This window comes from Pteronotus mesoamericanus, unplaced genomic scaffold, assembly GCF_021234165.1.
Source record: "Pteronotus mesoamericanus isolate MK-2021 breed Mesoamerican mustached bat unplaced genomic scaffold, CSHL_Meso_final scaffold_174, whole genome shotgun sequence".
In the NCBI taxonomy this organism is placed as follows: domain Eukaryota; kingdom Metazoa; phylum Chordata; class Mammalia; order Chiroptera; family Mormoopidae; genus Pteronotus; species Pteronotus mesoamericanus.
The window spans coordinates 33,497,798-33,514,615 of NW_026555309.1; the positions used below are offsets into that span (position 1 = coordinate 33,497,798).

The 16,818-nt window shown below is 41.7% G+C and overlaps 1 protein-coding gene and 1 pseudogene across 2 annotated transcripts in view; both read left to right on the top strand.

Moving 5' to 3' along the window:
* The window catches only part of DEPTOR (DEP domain containing MTOR interacting protein), a 119,208-nt gene that overhangs the window by 39,815 nt on the left and 62,575 nt on the right, over positions 1–16,818 (top strand). The gene's annotated exons all lie outside the window — the stretch shown is intronic.
* Positions 13,761–16,810, top strand: LOC129084299 (ATP-dependent RNA helicase DDX18-like; annotated as a pseudogene).

The following is a 16,818-nucleotide window of genomic DNA, read 5'->3' on the forward strand; positions in this document are numbered from 1 at the left end:
TCTATCCAGGTTTGTTCATCTCTGTTTTTCAAGCTGGGATTTTCCAACCACTTAATGCTTAGTATGTACTAGTGCGCCTATCACTTGCTTTCTGTATTGAAGTATAGAGAAACCCTCATCTCTCTGACTCACATGAATTTGAATGGAAGGGACCCATAGATACTTCTATTGTCTACCTGACATGTATACATGTTTTGTTGCCGTTGTTTTTACTTTACTTTCTTAGTTCCTTTTGGAAAGTTCTAGGAGGTGTTAGGTATTTGGATTACCATGGTGGTCCCTTCCAGGGATATCCAACCTTTTGGTGTCTCTGGGCCACACTGAAAAAAGAAGAGTTTTCTTGGGCCACACATTAAATACATTGTAATCCATGATCACAAAAAATTCTCATTATGTTTTAAGTAAATTTACGATTTTGTGATGGGCCACATTCATAGCCATTCTGGGTTGCATGCCACCCACTGGCCGTGGGTTGGACACCCCTGCATAAGATTGTGTTGTCAAAAACATACATGTCACTTCCAAGAAAGGAAGCCAGGGAGTTCAGTAATAACACTCTTCTCTAGCTACAGTTTATCTCCTGAGACCTGGATAACCATACAGTGGAAACTGAGGTTAGCAATAACTGAAAATATCAGATACAGAACTATTCTTGGTGATCGGATGGGTAATGGGTATGATGGCAAGACCAAAATAAGAAAAGATAAAGAGAGTTGTCATACCTTCTAGAAAACAGACTTTCTCCGGCTCCACTTTCTGTTGTTTCTCCCCTTCCATCCTATGTGTCATTCACACTGAACTGTGTACCTCTGGACCACCCAAGGCTCCTCTCCGCCTTCAGGCCATTTATTAATTCATTAATTATACAACAAAAATTCACCGAGCCCTTACTACATGCATTATAGGCTCTGGAAGTTTGCCCTGAACTGAAGACAGACAAAGCCTCTGCCCCCATGGGGCTCACACTCTCAGAAAAGAGGCAGATGTTAAATGGGTATCACATGAAGAGGAATATAGTGGGATATGTGGTTTTTGTGCTGGAAGGAAAAAAAAGACTGGCTGAAGGTGCTGAGGAATTGTAGGTAGGAGGGTTGGGGAAGACATCCCGGAAAAGGTGACATTTGAATAAAGTGAGCCTTGCTGATATCTGGTAAGAGGGCATCCCAGACAGGGGACACACAAAGGCAAAGGCTTGGAGGCAGGAGTATGCTTGTCTATTTTTTGTCAAGGAGGAGGCCAGAGTGTCCGGAGAGGGTAGGAAGTATGGGAGAAGAGTGGGAGATGAGTTAGGGCCAGATCATAGAGGACCCTTAAGGCCGTGATATGAATTGAGGATTTTATTTTAAGTTTAATGGGAAGCCACTGAAGCCAGAGCAGGGTGTAGAGAAGCGGCATTCTTCATATGACCCTCCCCTCTTTCCCTAGTTCACTCCACCTCTCGCTGGCCTTGTGTTCAGTATGACCTGTCCTCCAGGCACAGCCTCACAAACTTGCCTGCTCTGTGACCTGGAGTAGAACCTCTCTGGCCTGTGGTCTTGAAAGGAGATAAGACTGGGACCCACATGGAAAGGCCATTGGGAGGGTTAAATAAAACATGGTCTGTGCAATCACAGCGCTTGACTCAGCGCAAGAGACCAAGAAATGTTAGCTGCCACTATTTGAGTAGTCAACAACAACATAAATAAACGGTACCTGTTGTTTTTATATTATTTTAACCTTTAGCCTAGCGTGGCTGTGAGGAGTTCAGGAGCCCAGCTCTCTGGATGTGAATCCTGGCTCTGGCCTTTTGGGAATGTGGCTTCGCCTCCATTTGCCCCTCTAGTAAATGGAGAGATGGATCGTATCAACCTCATAGGCTAGTTGTGGGCAGTAAATGAGCTGCTTTTATAAGCACATAGGACAGGGCTGACCTCAGCGTGACTGCATCCTTTTGCTTACCCCCTGCTGCCAGCTCGCAGGGAGTGTGAGAGAGAGGGGGGCATGTGCTCCTGGGTCAGGGCCCAGACTTTGTCATTTTGAGGAATTCGTCTGGGCGCATCCAGGGCACAGTGCACTTCCCATCAACAAGGTTTCATTAAACCTTCACTCGGGACTGAAGATGCGGAGACCAAGGCGTGACAATTCTCCAGGAGCGCTCACCGGTTCCCACTGAATTTTGCATGAGCACAAACGCACCAGACACACAGCACTTACACATAATGCACATTCTCCCAAACAGTACAGTTTTTTGTTTTCAAGTAAAACCTTTGTAAGCAGGATAAATACGTGTAACTTAAAAGAAAAACATTGAATCTGTGTACACTCCCTTCTCATGGTGGTAGGTATTTTAGGTGCATGTACCAAACTACGAAGCTTGATTATCTTTCAACAGTTAGCAAAATAGACCTCTTTAAGAATGGAGTAAGGATTTTTAAGTGTTCTGTAGAGTGATAAACAGAATTAGCTATAAAAGAATACAAGTTAGAGGTATAATTTGGACATTTCTTACTAAAACTAATCATTGAAATGCACATTTTAAACTAATCTTGATCTCATTCAGACACAGATCTAGGCGATTTCTCAGTTCTCATTTAGCTGCAGTCTTACATGGAGTTAAATCCCTTCCAGGTCTGGTTCATAAAAGCATTAGTTTAGCTTTTTATTGAAAGGGATTTTGGTTTTCTCAACAGCAGGAGTTTCTCTCCCCATCCCCTAGAAGTCTATTTTTTCGGTCTAAGAGTGTAGACCTGATTGAAGAATTAGTTTAAATGCCTGTACGACATTCAATCTCTGTCCAGTTCCTCCTGCTTTCTTTATATCCTCTTGTCCATAGACAGAAGAGAAATATAAGGGGCAAATGATATCCAAAGGGGAAAGGCCCTTTTGCGGGTTTTATCTTATCAGAGGTTTCTCTACCACGTGCCCCTGGGACCTTTTTCCTGTTCCCTCCCAGTGCCTGGCACAATAAATATTTGCTGAATGAACAAAGGGCTCTGCAGGCTGGGATGGCTAAGAGCTGCTGAGCTCCTACCGTGACAGCGCTGCGGAGAGCTTGCTTTTCATGACAAGCAGCGACAGCCAGAGGTGTACCTTTGTCTTTCCTCTTCAGAGTTTACAAAGCATCTTATACAGTAACATGTTTGGTCCTTTGCGAGCTATGCCCAGCAGGCACAATCAATCTCATGGCAGAGATGCGGGGCATGAGCTGGAGAGAGGTTTAATGAATGACGTCACCCTAAATCCTGAAGCTGGAGTTAAAAAAAAGGTCTCCAAGCTTTTGACTCCATCTTGCTCCATCTCTGGTATAAAATGTATTTTTTCAGACTGAGATCCCAAGTTCTGCAAATTGATTCGAATTTTATGTGCAAAATAGGTTTTAATTATTTTGCAAACTTTAATAAAAATATTTTCTGATGTGTTATATACAACGTTTTCACAGCTTACCTGTGCTGCCCACTTAATTAGTAGCTTCATAGAATCTTGCAATAAACAGCTCCTGCCTTCTCCGTTTATTTAATGAGTGTCCAAAGATTGCAATGTAAGTGAGTTAAAAGTTGTTACCTTTTGCAGCCACTTATCTGGATGACAGGGGTTGACCATGATACAGCATAATGAATTCCAAGAATTGTTCAATGTCTTGAGAGTTTATCCTACTTGCAAGAGAACAAATATGTCGGCCATCATTTATTTCATGTGTGCTAGCAGAAGACATAAGACCCCCGGATTAGGGACAAAGGACAGTTTATTACCTTTAGCAGTGGTAATAACTAGAGTATCATCATTTTCTGGAACCAGTTCCCCAAGCCTTGGTTCCCACAGAACACTACAACCAGGCCCAGATAGTACCCGCCTAGGTTGGGTTACAGAAGAGGCATCCCAAGCTTGAGGAACCTGAATCTTTTGTAATAGTGTTCAAGCAGACCTGCTCTCTGGCTCAGAAGGAGACATTATCTATATTATAACAGACCATAAGCAGATCTGCCCCTTTGTTCCAGAGGGGAGATGCTACCTTTATCTTCCCAGTCTATTCTTTATGCAAACAGTTTCGAAACGATAGTCTAGAACATAAATTGTCATGCTTCTTCTTGCAGGATGGGAAGAGATGAGAGAGACCCATGGAGAATTATCTCCTAACAAATAAAACAAAATGAGTAAATTAAAGGACGATCATCTCTTCTCACTGGGTGTTTAACAACTTTAGAACAAAAATGTATGTGGTTTCATTGTATGTGCAAAGGAATGTTAAAAAACAAAATTCAGCTGAGTAAATGGGAAAATCTAATTGGCTTTATTAAGCGAGTCACAAATTGGGCAGCATCCAGCCATTAGAAGCATTGTACAAAATGGAAGGTTTTTTTAATTGGAAGAAGGGTGGAGCAAGGGAGCTGTTAGGGAAAGAAAAGAAAGGATTAGTTGGAGCAGGACCTCTCTTCTTTGGGGAAAAAGAAGGGTTTTTATCATGCAGATTGCCTCTTCTTTCTGTGGGGGATGGAGAGGACCCTGCGATACGTTGTTGGTGCTTGACCAGAAAGTCCCGCACTGGCTGATTAAGATGATGGTTCTGGGAGAGGTTGAAACTACAGGTAGATCAGGTATTTAATCTAGATTTGGGGCCTGTGGTTTTTTTCCTTCAACCACAGTTGAAGGGACTGCGGAATAAACCTGAAGATTCTGATGATGATGATGGAAGCAACAACCGTAGGGCATCATTGATGCTTATTGTGTACCAAGCACTTTATTGTATCAATACATGTGTTGTCTTATTAAAGTGCCATTGTAAACCAATGGGATAAATACTGTTACTTTCCCTTTGGCAAATAAGGAAATTGAAACGAGAGAGGTGAATGAACTTGCTTAGCCTCACACAGCCAGAAAGCATGGGGAACCTTTCGAATCCGGTTTCCAGTTCCTAAGCCCGTGATCTTAAATTACCTATTTTTTCGGTCTGCATATATCCTATAGCTTCAATACAGGCAACAGCAATAATGAACACCACTAAATAATAATTCATAGATTTTTAAAAAGATTTTATTTATTTATTTTTCGAGAGAGGGGAAGGGACGGAGAAAGAGAAGGAGGGAAACACCAATGTATGTTTGCCTCTCACGTGCTCCCCCCCACTGGGGACCTGGCCCACAACCCAGGCATGTTCCCTGACTGGGAATCAAACTGGCGACCCTTTTATTCATAGGCTGGTGCTCAATCCCCTGAGCCCCATCAGCCAGGGCAATAATTAATAGATTTTTTTAATGGGCCTGAAAAAAAAGCGTTCTCCTGGCTCTTGCTAAGTCCTTGGGTCTGGTTGTGAAAATCACATTCTCCTAACTGTTTCTTGACAATACCACCCTCCCCTTCCTACACAATATGCGGCAATAATATTAGAGCTTTGTGTGCATGCAGAGCAGGTGGCCGGTCAGCTGTGCTTGTCAGAAGTCATCAGCCCCACGTTGTCACCTAAGGATTTCTAGTTCTGGTTGCTTATTTAGAAACACCTTAACTTCAGGGTAAACACACTGCCACCTCTACAGCAGACTGGATTCACTGAGGGAGACTGACGGTGCTGGCTGCTTCTGCCAAGGCTTCCTAATCCTGTGTCATTGCAAGGCTACGAAGCAAGTGTCTGTAACATCGATTTTTGCCCATCTCTCTCTGTAGTTACTTTCAAGTGGGTAGACTGGAAACCCCATTTAAGATTTCTGGAGATGCAGAGGCATGCATCCGAGTTCTTCCCCGCCACTCACAGAGACATTCAGCCGTTCTGATTGTTTTTCATCTGTAAAATGGCGGGGGAGGGGAAAGGCATAGTACGTTTCTCAGGACTAAATGAGATCAAACTGCATGGACTCTCATCAAAAGCAGGGCATATTATGTTTCTGATATGTAGGGAAAATGCATGTAGGCAAGGTACCCTTGTGTTACCCAAGCTGTGTAAAAAAACGTGTCTTTATGCGCTAGAATTATATTCAGCATGATAAGTTGCAGAGTATGTCTGTTTTCCAGATCCATTCTCTACCCTTTTCCCACCCGCCATGGGCCCTGGCAGGCTGATGTATGTGGACTGCATTGGCCTCCATTGCAAATGACTAGGTCAACGGGAGGCACTAGCAGCAAGTAGGTAAGAGGGAGACCAGTAAGGGCTGAGTATTTATTTCTCTGCTCCTTCCCAGCTGTCGAAGGCCAGAGCTCCTGTTAAGCAGCCCTTTCCTTACATGTATCTATCTGGTTTAGGCTCTGGAAACTGCCCTCTAGCCCTAAACCTAAAGTTGTTAATAATCACCACCATATGCCCATCTGGGAGCTTTATAAACTACCTTTCATAAGCCCGTTTGCACATTCCTGTTATTTCCTGCTGGGAACCCATGAGGTCTGCCTGGGAACTGACATGAGTTGTGTCCTCTCTTGAGTGGAGAGGAAGGCAGAAAGGGCCACAGAGAGTCAGTGGAAAAGTCACTTGCTCTCGCTGTTTTTCTGAGAGCGCACCAGGTGCGGCATGGTGCTTAGGACTGGCACAGGGCACTCTCAGCAGCCACTGTTGTATGAGTATGGAGTGTAGTTGGATTGCAACTAATTATTTTGTCTCCCTCTCTGTTCCTGTGTTACCTTGGGTCCTGTTAGGTAGCCGAGGTGGCTATGAAAGGACCGAGGCGGCTAAGAAAGGACTGGGCACCAAAAAGGTGCAATTAAGGGCTTTTATTCAGGGTGGGACCCTGTGATCAGGTGGGCTGAGTCCAAGCAGACTGCAACAGCAAGGGGCAGGGTAGAAGGGTTTTTAAGGGTGAGGTGTCCTGAATGTAGGTGTTTGCAAGACAGTGTCCTCTGGTCAGGGATGGCTGATTCAGTGATTTATGGGCCTTGCCCCTGGGGAAACCTCGAGGGAGAGGGGAGGGGCAGTGAGCATTCAGCCTGTTTCCAGCAGGATGCCTACAGCTCTGCCTCAATTGCTCTGATAATGGATAATCGTGGTTAGGTATTTAGCCAGTGACTACCTTGTTTGCTCCAGCATAGGCCTTGGCTTAGGTCCTCCATGTTCCAGTACATTCTAACAGGTTCTGGCCTAGCAACCAGAGTGGCCATCTCTCCAAGGTGCTTTTGGTGATGTTTCAGTCTCTCCAACTAGAGTACAAGGTCTCTGATGTCCTGACCTGAGACCACACACAACTTTGGAGCCTCAATGTCCAGCATACAGGAACTGTTTGTTGAAGAGATGAATAGAGCCCTAGCTGGAGTGGCTCAGTGGACTAAGTGCTGGCCTGCGAACCAAAGGGTCACTGGTTCAATTTCCAGTCAGAGCACATGCCTGGGTTGCAGGTGAGGTCCGTAGTAGGGGGTATGCGAGATGCAACCACACATTGATATTTCTTTCCCTCTCTTTCTGCTTCCCTTCCCCTCTTTCTAAAAATAAATAAAAATTTTAAAAAGAGATGAATAAATACGTGGATGCACGATCATTCTTATTTAGGAAAGAAGTCAACAGACAGGCCCTTTTTTCCTAACCTATAGAATGTTCAAAATTGAGTAAAACCAGTAGTATATTGTCTGATTGTATTTACTCATTGTAGGTTCTGATGATAAACATTCAAAAGATAAGAATTATAAGCATAGCCATTATTTACTGAGCACTTCTGAGCTCAAGGCACCATCCTAAGTAGTTTTCACAGATTATTATTATTTTAATTCTTCCTATACCTGTCAGATGGAGAAATTTTCACCATCAATTTACAAGTGAAGAAGGTGAATTTGAGACAGGCTAAGTAATGTGCTTGAAATCTCCAGTTGCTAAAGAGTCCTCCTGGCCACAAGTGCCTCATACTGCAGACTCTGTACTCTCCCAGAGTTGGCGTTAAAAATTAAAAATGTGAATTCCCTGAGCGAACCTGTAGACTTGAATACCATCTCTAGCATTCTTTGAGTCCAATGACTAGTTTACATCAAGGGTCATTTTATTCCATCTGGAAGAGATTAAGAACCCAGAGTCTTTTCTAAAGGAAATGGCTCTTGTTTGTTGTTAAGTGTTGAGATTCTAGAGTGAGTGGGTCTTGGGGGATAGGATGGGGGAGGCTTCCCCAAACATTCTGCAACAAAGAGGGAAAAAATAACACAGAAGTAGCAAAGGGGGAGGACCTTGGAGAGAAGAGGCAGATACTGAAACAAAGTAAAAATGGGTCTTGTATGAGCGATACAAATGGGAGGTGGGCTTGGAGTTTTCAAGGAAGGGGTTGGGTATTCTTCCATTTTTTTCAAGCTTTGTGTGAGGCTCCCTGGGTAAGTGGCTTTGTCTTTACAGGCAGAGATGGTTCCAAGAAGTGTGGTTGCTATGTTGTTTTTCTTGCTTTGTTTGCTAAATGAAAGCACCCCTACTTAATTATGTTTTTTTTTCACACAGAGCCGGGGAGTGTAAGCAAAGGCATTGTTCCACCAAATGGAAAAAAAGCACCAAAGTGACAAAAAGCATTTAGTAATTTCAGAGCCCCTAACAAAAGAGTCTCTCAGTCAGAAAGAAAGAAAATCCAGATAACATTTCTAACTTTATGAATGTTAAATTTGTAGTTCAGCTTTCGCTATAAAGTTAAATTTATTGAAGTGTAATACATATAAAGTACCCATATCGTACATGTGCAGTTCAATAAACTTTCATACACTGAACACACCTAGGGAACCACCACCCAAATAGTGTTTTTTAAAAATTGCCCTCTGTATTCTACCATGGTTTAACATCCTAAGTAAAATTAACTTTTGCATCAGCATTAGCATTCTCTGGAATATAAAGGATCCTTTTAAGAAACTGAGCTTCTCTGGCTTTTTTATGTTTCACCCATCACTTGAATGGCATCTCCTTTCCAAGAGTCTTGCAATTTGTTCTTCTGGCTGGTTTGGACTATTGCCCAACCTGACAAGGATAGACAAGTGTTGACAAGGGTCAGCTCTCAGGAGTGTGTGTGTGTGTGTGCGCGCGTGAACGCGCACATGCACATGTGTGCGTAGCTGTACATATCTTTTGTTCACATCTACTTTGTGCCACGTGATACTCTGGATGTGTTATACAGATTAGCTCTAATTTGCACAGCACCTATGAGATAAGCATTATTATTCTTACTACATACAGAACAAACTCAGGATTATAGAGCCCATTTGACATCACAGTTCAGAGTCAAACCCAAGACTGCCTCCTATTGCTGCTGTCCTTCTGAAACTGTTCGTGCTAATAGGCGAGAGCGGAAGAGATGGTAATCAACCAGCTCACTTCCAGATTCCTCTGGCGTGGCACCGGGGTATTGTTTTGTACTCCTTATAGTTCCTTCCTGTAGCACAGACAGATTCAGAAGGACTGAAGTCTGACCTTTCCATCACATTTCACTGGTCCGTGGTAAGAGACAGCTGAGAGGCGGTTAGCATCCATGGGAACAGCAGCTTGTGGAGTGTTTCTTTATCCCATTTCCTCTAGACTAAGCTCAGCATTGGTCCTTCGGTCCTGATGATGCGCCACTGCTTTCCAGCAGGTGGGCGAAATCAAAGTTGTATCAGAGCAGTTTCCAGCTTTCAAAAATGTTATTTACCTTGCTTCCTCTTGGTTTCCAGAGTAGGAACCTTGACTCCTTCTATGTATATCTGGTAACCAGCCGGAAGACGGGGTTAAGTGTTCATACAGCTGTTGAGCTGAACTCACAGTTGCCTTAATAAAAAGAAAAGGGACTGATCTTTATCCTACCAAAGGACCATTGTGTGTCACCTTTGTTATCCTCACTGACACTCTGGAACTCAGGCTCTGAAGACCTAATGGCTGACCCTCTTCCAATCTTATCTCCTTCTACTGTGTGATCCCTCCCACCCCCACCCCGGGGGCCCCTATGCGTCACCAAACTGCTTCCCTCATCTCCTTATGCAGGGCACTTGTACTGGCTGCTCCTTAAGCCTCTGTCTCCTCACAGTCTCTCCCAGCCCGCTCCCAATTCTTCTTAACCTGGAGCTTCAAAGCTCCCCCTGGTAGACTTGGGCCTTTCATTCCTTGCTTCCCTTTCATGCTATATATACTTCTTGCTCTGTTTTAGTGTTTATTAGCCTTGCACATAGGTGTTTAATATTTGCTTCCCCACTGGATAGTGAGTGTGAAGTGGTGGTGCTTTTGATTTGCAGGTCCCCGGTGACTAATGATGCTTAGTGTCTTTCTCTTTGCTTATTAGCCATTTGTGTATGTTATTTAGTCTTGTGGAACATTTGCCCACTGTGACATTGAGTGGCTTGTCTTTTTAGTATTGAGCTTTAAGTGTTCTTTGTATCTTCTGGATGCAAATCCATGATCAGACATAAGATTTGCTGATATTTTCTCCTATCCTGTGAGTGGTCATTTCACTTTTTTGCCAGTATCTTTGAAGCATAAAATTTTTAAGTTTTGATGTAGTCCTATTTATTTACTTACTTATTTTGTCCAGTGTGCATTTAGTGTCATATCTAATCATCCTTTGTCAAATCCAAGATTATAAAGATTTATCCTTATGTTTTCTTATAAAAGATTTGTGGTTTTATCTCTTACATTTAGGTCTTTAACATATCTGGGGCTATTTTTTTTGTGTAGGGCATGAGGTAAGGATCCAGCTTCATTATTTTGCATGTGACTCTAATAGTCCCAGCACCATTTGTTGAAAAGACTATTCTTTTTCCATTGGATGGCCTTGGCACTTTGTCAAAAATCAGTTGACCATAAACATCTCAAGGCTGTGATTTTAAATCTGTTTTAAGAGAGGTAGTCTTATGACTGTACAATGTAAGACCTTGGTTTAAAAAAAAAAAATTGCAGGGACTGTCTCCCTTCTCTTTCACACTATGTCCACAAATATGCAGGACAGAGCAGCTCTACTGTCACCAGCCCTCTAACTTGCTTGTCATTGTGTTCACTTGTTAATCAGTCTGTTTTTTAACCTCTTTTAAATATAGTTTCCTTAGTTGGTATTGTTTTCCATTTTTCTTCATTACTTCATCTTGCCTCTCCTCAACTTTTTTCTTTAGCTCCCTTTCTTTCCTTGTTTCCGACAATAAATCCTCCTATTTTCTAGTAATTATGGGAGCATCCAAAAATAAATAATAACCATTCTTTTCAAAAGAGTTTTTATAATGTGTTTGAGAACCCAGCTTCCCTTGAGAGTTGTTTGAAAAGGTTCACAGACATTTGAATTGTTTTGAATTCATCGTAAAAATGTTTGGTGCCTCTCCTTGAGCAGTTTCACAGTTATGAAACTGTCGTTGAATATAGCCTTTTAGGACGGCCGTTGACTTGGACTCCGCACTCAGCTTCTATCTACAGCTGATTCAAATTCTGAAAATGTTTAATACAGAAACACTCAAAACCGCAGGGAATGTGAAAATTACAATTTAGGTTCCAGAATATCAGTCTCTTCAGAGCTTAAAACCAGCACTACAAAGTTCTTGCTTCTAGCACATTTAAAATAGCAAGCAAAGAGGTAGGGCTTTATCCTTCAAAAGACTAATACCACTCTCCATTTCTGTTGCTTGAGGTCTTCTTAGTTTCCAGGCAGTTGCTGAACAAATATTTATCAAGTGCCTAATATATACCCCCTCCCAGAGCTTGGTTTTCTAAGAAATAAAAGCATTTAAGATGTGGTGTCAAGCTTTCAGAAGTTTTAGTTTAGGTGGAGGGGTAAATATAGTACATTAAAAATTGAGAGGACATATAAACTCTGGTGCGGACTTTAAGTTCAAAAAAGACAGAGATCTGTATTGATGGCTCTTCAGTTGGAACACTTTCAAAGAGGGGTTAGTACTTAATCCAGCCTTTAAGGCAGAGCCCAACTCTCTCACTTAGCACCTCTCTACAATGAGAACCAGGCTCCAGGTGACCTGGCCTTCAGGTGGTGCAGCACCTCCTCTCCATACAAGACCAGCTCTTGAGGAGCAGGGGCTGGATTGTGGCCCTTGTTTTTCCCTGAAGCCAGGTTCCCTGGTGCACTGAACAACTTGTATCATGGTACTATGAGCCCCCCCTTTTTTTTTTTTTGAAGACTAGTTTGGATTTCTCCAGGAAAAGGAAGGAAGGAAGATATGGGGGAACAGCCTGAGTAAGGAATAAAGACAAAAATGAGTATGTTCAATTCAGGGAAACAAGTGAAGGAAGGGAATTAGATATTTGTTGGCAAAGAGTGTGAAATGCTATTTTTTCTCTCTGTCCCTTACCTTTTTTCAGTATGTAATATTTTTACTCATAAATATTACCTGAACAGCTTTCTGTTTCCTAGTTCCAAACCTAATTGTTATGAAAATTATGTTAATTTGTCACTATAACATCTGTTCTATTGATAGTAGCGTAGTACTCAGGAATTACCAATGCTCATGAAAGCATTTCTCCCTGATTAATACTTGCTTGCTAATTATGGAAATCAATGTTATGCATCTAAATATGTAATTTGTATATTGGGGCCATTTTATTATATTGGGAATATAAGTATTTTATGAGCAACAAGTTGTCTGGTTAAACATAACCTTCATACAACTTTTTTATTGATAACGTTTCCCCCTGTTACAAACCAAATACACCCTGGGGAATAATTTAAGTAATAGAGAATTCCATTAAGAGAGAAGAAAAATGATAAGTTATGCCCAGGGGTAAACAGCACTTTTAATATTTGGGTGAATGGATTTTTAATTTTTAATAGTTATGGTGTATATGGAGCTTTATGTTTTGCTTTTTAAAATAATTTATCATATTCACACATATCTTTTAAAAAAGCTTTCTCTCTAAAAATCTAACAAGTTTTTGGTCTAAAAGCCCGTGGGGCATTTTGACTCCCTCCCTCCCCCTGGCTTGTACCCTTGTATCCCATTCACATATGTTCCCACGTTATATAGGACCTTTTCAGCTCTTCTGAATTTTTTTTTTCAATGTACAAGGAGATCGCAATCAGTTTATTTCTATTCCTGTTTTGGCCCCTAAATGTAGCAGTTCCTTCTATTGTAATGCTGCCTTCCCCTGGGTTAAAGAGAGTCTGGGAAATCTGACTCACGTGTATGCAGGAAAGGTTGAAATCAGCTCACATGCATGATCACCATCTGGCAAGTACTTGACGGAGGTGAGTGTCATTAATGCCTAACACCTCACAAGGCCTGCGACTTGATGTCATGGTTATAGGCCAGCACAGGACAATTTTGACTCAAATTGAATTTGTTCCATAAAATCCAAGAGTTTCAGAGCGTCATACACATTTCTGATGACTCATTACAATGGAACTGTTACTCTTGCCTATAGTAATACACACACACAATCTTAATTCATTTTTGCCAAAAAGAAAGGCGTTTGACTTGATGAAGTAAATGGCTAGAAAACTTTTATCATCATCACCCTCTTCGTCTTCACCATCATATCACCGTGGCTGAAGTATATTCAGTGTTTCTGTGTGCTGGCACTAGGCCTGAAGCACTTCACGCATTATCACACTGAAGCTACCCAGCAGCTCGCTAAGGAGGCACCGTTATTGTCCCTGTTGTACACCTGGGAAAGCAGAGTCACATAGCTAACCAGAGTGCAGAGTTAGGGTTTGGAGCTATGTTTGTCTTTAGATCTCATGCTTTTAAAATCCTTCTACACTTTTAAATATAGTAAAAAAATGTTAAATAAATGAGGAAGAGAAAACGTAAAACCGTGAATGAGCTATACGTATTGGAATTGCCTTTCAGCTGACTAATTAAAGTAAAGCTGTATGGTAGCTGGTCTCCAAAGATGGCCCCAAACATCTCCACCTCTTCCTCTATGTGCGTATTATTCTTTGCATGAAGAGGTGGTACATGTGTCCCCTCCCCTTGAGTCTGACATGTGTTGGGTGGCTTTAACAAATATAATTCAAGGTCATTGACATCTGTGTCTTTTGAGCTTAGGCATTAAGAAGGCCTGGCACGGTTGGTTGATTTTGGACAAGAGTGGCAAGATACTTCAATGAGGAATGAATAGTCATTTCAACAAATCGTGCTGGGGCAACTGGATCGCTGCACATGAGGGAATGAAGTCGGCCTCTTCTCTCATGTCTTACAGAAAAATTGTGTTGAAGTAGATCATAGAACTAAGTGCAAGAACTAAAGCTATAAAACAATTAGATGAAAACCTAGGAGTAAATAAATCTTCATGGATTTGAGCTAAGGAATGGTTTTCAAAATGAGACACCAAAAGCACATGTGACAAAAGAGAGAAATGGATAAATTAGATTACATCAAAATTAAAAAACTTTTGGGTTACAAGCAATATCACCAAGAAAGTGAAAACCCACAGAATGGCAGAAAATATTTGCAAACCGTATGTCTGACAAACAGCTTGCATCTAGAATATGTAAAGAACACAAAATTCAATAATAAAAGGACAAGTAATCTAATTTAAAAGTGGGCAAAGGCTCTGAATAGACATTTCTCCAAAGAAATGTACAAATGGGGAGAGGAAGTAACGTAATCCAGGAGATGAGAAGCTCGGCTGTAGCACTGCTGTGAAGGCCTTCCAGCAACATGTATCATCTACCGATGAAACTCCTGCACAAGAAGATCGAGAAGCGGATCCTCAAATTGCGGCAGTGAAACCTAAAGCTACGGGGAGCCTGGAATGCGAGCCTATCAGAAACTCAAAATGGAGATGTCTCTGAAGAAACATCGGAAGTGGAAAAATTAAAAAATCCTTAAAACAATCTATGAAGGCAGGTTTATCAGAAGCCCAAAATGGAGATAGATCTGAAGAAACAGTAGGAAGTAGAAAAGTTAAAAAAAAATCCTTAAAACAATCTATGAAATTAGGCTTATCAGAAGCCCAAAATAGAGACAAATCTGAAGAAACAGTGGGAAGTGGAAAAGTTAAAAAATCCCTAAAGCGGTCTATGAGTAAGAACTTGTCAGAAGCACAAAATGGAGATAGATCTAAAGAAAAAGTGGAAAATGTAGAAGTTGAAATATCCCCCAAGAAATCTACTGTATTAACCAATGGAGAAGCAGCGGTGCAGTCTCCCAAATCAGAATCTAAGAAGAAGAAGAAAAAGATAAAAATGGCGGATGATCATGGGCCTGATACCAAAAAAGCAAAAACCGAAGACAAAGGGGAATCTGAAGAAGGTGCTCAGGCTCCAGAAGAAACATAAACCACAGTGGAGAAGCCAGACAATGGAAAAGAGGACAGTGAAATACCCAGCCTGCCCCTGGGACTGACAGGAGCTTTTGAGGATACTTCATATGCTTCCCTATCTAACCTTGTCAGTGAGAACACACGGAAGGCAATAAAAGAAATGGGCTTTACAAACATGACTGAAATTCAACATAAAAGTATTAAACCACTTCTGGAAGGCAGGGATCTTCTCGCAGCTGCAAAAACAGGCAGCGGCAAAACCCTGGCCTTTCTCATCCCCACAGTGGAACTCATTGTTAAGTTAAAGTTTATGCCCAGGAATGGAACAGGAGTTATTCTCTCACCTACTAGGGAACTGGCCATGCAGACTTTTGGTGTTCTTAAAGAGCTAATGACACACCATGTTCACACATACATATTAATAATGGGTGGCAATAACAGATCCACTGAAGCACAGAAACTCGCTAATGGGATCAACATCGTTGTGGCTACACCAGGCCGTCTCCTGGACCATATGCAGAGTACTCTAGGATTTATGTATAAAAACTTACAGTGTCTGGTTATTGATGAAGCTGATCGTATCTTGGATGTTGGGTTTGAAGAGGAGTTAAAGCAAATTATTAAACTTCTGCCAACACGCAGACAGACCATGCTCTTTTCTGCCACACAAACTCGAAAAGTTGAAGACTTGGCGAGGATTTCTCTGAAAAAGGAGCCTTTGTATGTTGGTGTTGATGATGATAAAGCTAATGCAACAGTGGATGGTCTTGAGCAGGGATATGTTCTTTGTCCTTCTGAAAAGAGATTCCTCCTGCTCTTTACATTCCTTAAGAAGAACCAGAAGCAGAAACTAATGGTCTTCTTTTCATCTTGTATGTCCGTGAAATACCACTACAAGTTGCTAAACTACATCGATTTGCCTGTATTAGCCATCCATGGAAGGCAGAAGCAAAATAAGCGTACAATCACATTCTTCCAGTTTTGCAATGCAGATACAGGGATATTGTTGTGCACAGACATGGCAGCTAGAGGGCTGGATATTCCTGAAGTCGACTGCATTGTTCAGTATGACCCTCCAGATGACCCCAAGGAATACATTCATCATGTGGGAAGAACAGCCAGAGGCCTAAATGGAAGGGGTCATGCCTTGCTCATTTTGCACCCTGAAGAACTGGGTTTCCTTCCTTACTTGAAACAGTCCAAGGTTCCATTAAGTGAATTTGAGTTTTCCTGGTCCCAAATTTCTGACATTCAGTTTCAGCTCGAAAAATTGATTGAAAAGAACTACTTTCTTCATAAGTCCGCCCAGGAAGCATATAAATCATACATTCGAGCATATGATTCCCGTTCTCTGAAACAGATCTTTAATGTTAATAACTTAAGCTTGCCTCAAGTTGCTTTGTCATTTGGTTTCAAGGCGCCTCCTTTTGTTGATCTGAATGTGAACAGCAATGACGGAAAGCTTAAAAAGAGAGGAGGTGGTCGTGGATTCGGCTACCAGAAAATGAAGAAAGTCGAGAAGTCCAAAATCTTCAAACACATCAGCAAGAAATCTTCTGACAGCAGGCAGTTCTCTCACTGATGACACAGCTTCCTTTCTTCTTCAAGAGCTTGTTCTGAAGTGAAATGTTCGTTCTTGCTCTAACAAAGAAATGTTTTACTTTAGGATTTGGACTGATCAAACAAGTATAAGTTGACTTGGGTTGCGGGAAAAAAAATATACAAATGGACAAACAAGCACA